Below are 5,434 nucleotides of genomic sequence, written 5' to 3' on the forward strand. Positions count from 1 at the left end.
GTGTATCACTCTGGTCCTGTCTTTATGGAAATAGCTAGTGAATGAAATAAATCTTTTGAGGTTTGGGCATAATTGGAAAAGAGCATTGTGACAGTTACCTGTAATGGTTTTTCTGTATTCTGTTATGATGTAAAGTGGTTTCCACCATCGGAATTCTCCCCTGACCCCTTATTTGCCACATGGTGAAGGGAAAAGCCATCCTCACTCTGATTATCTTAGAAAATTTCATTTACCTCCTGATGTCTGTCTGCAACTTAGAAGCAGGCAATGTAACGTGTCATGATCAGCTCAAAAGAATGAAATCTAACTAAGTTAAAGTAAAGCTTTTCTTCCACACAGCACAGTTCCCTCCCAACACCACACACCCCATCACCACATCAACTGACCTTAGTAGTGGATTTGTTCTGGGGCCAAATCTGCAGATTTAGTGATACCATGTATTCTGTATTTACTTTGTGGGCTCTTTACAACTTGTTTCACAGTTATTACACAATTCATCTGGGTAGTCTTGACATCTTGTCATTGAGACTCTTACTTTCAGAATGCTAAGATGAAATAAACCAGGAACACCAAATTTATTTAATACCTAAATACCTAAATCATTTTATTTAGGTATTTAACGATACCTAAGTCATTATATTTAGGTATTTAACAATACCTAAATCATTAAAGGTGCCCAGCAAAGAGAATGTAGCTATGGAGCAGTCACTGGTGAGATGAGAGAAACACAAGTGAGGTGACATTTGTAACTTGAAGTTCTCAAAGCTCTAGAGTCGTTAAAATCATTCATTATAAAACACATCAAGCTCAGACTCACAAAAAGATGGGGGAAGGGGATTAGCCCCTAATCCTCTGAGGTTTAAAAGAGTAGGATACTCATAGCTTAGCTCTACCAAGAGCATAACTTTCAAGAAAAATAAGAGATAAGACACAGAGTCTAAGACGGTTTACCCACACCTGCCCTGTGCCTTCTGAAGTGGAGGGTCTGGGTAGGGCCGTAGACAGTTCATGCTGGAAACGCCATCAGACACCAAATCCATGTCCCCACGAAACACAGGGGCAGTGCTGCCAGAGTGGGCCCAGCCAGGCCTCGATCCCACACCCCACGTCCGGGCTGTCCCTGAGAGAGACAACAGTCCTCGGCTCCTGTCCTGCCTTGATGGCCACTAGCGTCAATCAGGTCCCATCTTTGACTCATACCTGAGTGTGGGTGTTAAGTCTTGCGAGTTCGCCTTGTTGAGAGGCTTCCCGGTGGAAGGAATGAGAAGTCCCCGGGCGTGGTCAGTGCAGTGCTGGTGGCAGGTGAGCTCTGTGCCTGGCGCTTCCCGTGTTTCCCTTACTGTTTGCTTGCTTAGTGTTTAGCTCCACGCTCACTCTAAGCTACTTTGGTACCAGGGTCCCACCAGGTGGCAGGGCTGAGTTTGAACCCCTCTATCTCCCTAGAAATGAAGTGCTCTTTGTTACACTGCTGGTAATTATGCTGTTTTCGTCACTGTATAAATCAGCTAATTTCTTTAGATATCTCAAAATCCTTACCGGCATTTGTCACAAACTAAAGCTGGGAAGACTGAGAGTCTGAAAAAATTAGGATCACAAAAGGCATACCTCATTTGCATTATTAGCCATTTTACTATTGCATAGTTTTTGACAAATTAAACTTTTTTGAGCTCCAATTTCCAATCTGTACAACTAAAATGGGGTTATGTGGTCGTGCGGTGTCGGGCCAGTCCATTCATCCTGTGCTGGGGGCCGGAATCCTGGCCACCCCTCCTCACTGCAAATGCACTGCTCTGGCCTGCCTGGCCGCAGCCATATTCTATCCCGTCGGCCAGTGACGGCCCAGGTTTTGGGCATGTGAGTCAAGAAGTTGTATTTACCAAGACCCTATAAACGGGTGCCAAGCGGTGGCCTCCCTTGGAGGATGGAGCTGCTCTTGTGCATCCTCCCTACCTGGAGAACTCGATCTTCAGCCGGAGTGGAGGGTTCTAGACTTAAAATGAAGCAGAGACATGACTAGGGAAGGTCCCAGTGATGTCATTTGAGGTCTGGACCCACTCGTCCCTGAGGTATCTACACTCTCAAATTCTCTGTTTCCTAATCTTCTGTTTTAGTTGCATTCTGTCTCTTGCAATCAAAAGAGTTTTGACTAAAGTAGGTATTACACCTGCCTTAGCTATTTGCAAGATTCTTCATAAGACCAAAGTAAGAAAGAAAGAATGCCTAGGCCTCTTTTTTTTTTCATTTTTAAAAACTGTGCTAACATGCATATAACATAAAATATACCACCCTAACTGTCTTAAGTGTACACTCCAGTGTGTTAAATATATTCATAATATTGTGAATATATTACCATCATCCATCTCAATAGCTCTTTTCATCTTGCAACACTAAAATTCTGTACCCATTAAACTCCCCGAAGCCCCCTCCACCAGCCTCTGGTTACCAGCTTTCTACTTTCTGTCTGTACCTCATACAAGTGGGATCCTACAGTATCTGTCCTTATGTGACTGGCTTATTTCACTGAGCATAATGTCTTCAAGGTTTATCCATGTTGTAGCAGGTGTCAGAATTTCCTTCCTTTTAAGGCTGAATAATATTCCATTGTATATATACATCACATTTTGCTTATCCTTTCATCCATTGATGGACACTTGGGCTGTTTTCCACATTCTAGCTGTTGTGAATGATGTCACTGTGAACATGGGTGTACAAACGTCTCTTTGAGACCCTGCTTTTAATTATTTAGTGATTCCCAGAAGTCGAATTATGGGATCATGTGGTAATTCTGTTTTAAATTTTTTGAATACATAGGCTTCTCATAATTCTGAAATACATGTTCTCTGCCTTTCCCAAGCTGCAAATCCTTCTGTCACTGGTAACAACATTCCTCCAGTCTCCCATTCTAGAAATCTCAGTCCTTTTCCTTATTCTTGTTCCCTGATGTATAGTCTGGAACCAAGTCCTGTTCTTGTTTCAGTACATCGTGTTTCATTTCATGTACATTCCCTCTCCCACCCCCTCCAATAATTCACTCGTGTACAGTTGTTGTCACCTAAGGAACAGGGCTAACAGAGGGTGGTGGTTCAGATGGCGGGTCTGCCTGGGCTCAGGTCCTGGCCACGTCACTCCACATATAACCTCAGACATGCCTTCTCAGCTCCTCGGTTTCCTAACACATGAGGATGATCATAATAGTACATGCTACATATGATTGTTAGGAAGGCTGAATGCAATAGGAAGTGGAAAGCCTTGTATATAGTGAGGGCCCAATAAATACCGTTATTAATGAGCCTTATTGCTACTGCCTGTTTCCCCTAGTCCTGAATGTGAGTCAGAAGGGCCTCTTAGGGCCATCCAGTTTAATCTTGCTGTTATGTAGGTGGGAAACAGAGGTGGTAACAGATGTCACTGGGGAGCCAGGACGTGAACCTTGAGTCCCAGTGCCCGCCTGTGCTCTGCCGTGTCCCCCACACGGACCTTTCAGTTGCGCCTCTAGAATCATACCTGGTCTTCATTCCCAACTTTTAGTAGCTTATTGTAACTTGTTTTCTACTATGATCTGAATATTTGTGTTTCCCCCAAATTCATATGTTGAAATCCTAAACCCCAAAGTGAAGGCATTAGGAGCTGGGGCTTTGGAGGTGTTTAGGTCATGAGGGTGAAGCCCTCCTGACTGGAATCAGTGCCCTCATAAAAGACCCGAGAAAGCTAGCTCATCTCTTCCCCCAGGTGAGGGTACATGAGAAGTCAGGGACCTGGCGGGGGGGGGGCTTTCAGCAGAACCCGACCACGCTGGCACTCTGGTCTTCGACTTCCAGCCTCCAGAACTGTCAGCAATAATTCCTGCTGTTTATAAGCCACCCAGTCTTGGTGTTGTAGCAGCCTGAGTGGAGTAAGACCATCCAGACCGCCACTGTGCTGTCTAGCCAGCCACGGCTGGCGTGGACTTTTCCCAGCCAGGTTGCTGTTGGTATTCATCTCCTGCTCAGTCAGTCCCCAGTGCCCCTACTTGAAAATCTACTCTCTTCTAACTTAAAGCTTTGCCAGCTTTCAAGTCCCATCCTAGGGCCATTCCCTGGGAATCTCTCCCTCCCTTTTCAGCCCTTAGTGATCTCTGACTGAGGCTCCACATCAGACTCTCCCACCTGGGGAAGCTTTTTTCTCTCCTTGTTTCCCATCTGGTGTGTTTATCTGCAGTGGGGATGTAAGCCTGGTCCCGGCCACGGCCTTTCCTTTGGGGTCCTCCACGCCTGTTACTTGTTTCCTTCCCTTTAACCTTCCTGCTGTAGGACAATAAACAGCAGTCATTTGGTTCATCCCATAGGCCATTATGTGGGTGCATTTTTCAAAGCTTTGGTAAATGTAATTAGAAGTTACAAATAATATTAAAAGCTAGTGAGTTTTATTATGGTCGTGGGTATACAATTGCGCATTTGTCAAAATGTACACACGATATAAAAAGAGTGACTTTTAGTTTGTATAAATTATATCTCAATAAATCTTTACTTAGAAAATACCTAGTGGTTTTCCTATCATTTGGAGTGTGGTTAGCCAACTGTACCAGTGCAGTGGATGTAATATGATTTCAACTGCTTGTCCCAGAGGAGTGTGATTAAAGACAATTACTTTCTTTTTTTGTATGTGTCTATTTTCTACATGATGAACCATGATCACATCTTGTTATAATTTGAAAAGCAATCATTTTGTTAACAATTAAATCATTCTCCTTGTTCTTAATCACTGGAAAACAAAAGTGCTCAATGAAAAGGCGCAATTGGAACAACTGAATTCATTCACACTTACCCTAAAAGGAGCAGCCAGGGCCAAGGAAAGGGTTGAACAGAAGCTGGAGTCCTGGGGCTAGTAGGTGAGGACACACGGGGACAGTAAGGTGCTGATTCAGGCTCCGGAAGAAACGGAGAGACAGGAACTAGTGGTGGAAGGGAAGGCTGAAGCTACTAGTAGTGGGTGTTAACGATTTTGCCCACAGGCTTTGAAATATTTTAAAACAACACATTAATTAAATTAGCTAAATGAGAAGAACAGAGAGAAAAATCACTGATATAGAAAAAATAAACATATAATAGAGATTATCAACAAAATTATTAACAGATTCTTTGAAAATGCCAATTAAATGATGAATCTCTCAAAAAGGTTGAGAAAAATAAAAAGTAAACAGCATCTAATGAAAAAAGAGTTTTGAAAAATTATTAGAGGAAACTATAAAATATGAAAATTTAGATCAAATACTTTTTTCAGAAAATATAGAGATGAGATCAAACTCACTTTGAACATCAATAAAGAAATCCAAAATAACTTTAGCAAACTGAGTCTAGCAATATAGTAAAAACAACAGTGACAAGTAAGTTCACCCTAGGATTGAAACAGTTAACTTTGGAAAAATCTGTTACTATTAATTAACACATTCAGATGA

The sequence above is a fragment of the Mesoplodon bidens genome (assembly GCF_964165515.1).
Source record: "Mesoplodon bidens genome assembly, chromosome: 13".
NCBI lineage: Eukaryota > Metazoa > Chordata > Mammalia > Artiodactyla > Ziphiidae > Mesoplodon > Mesoplodon bidens.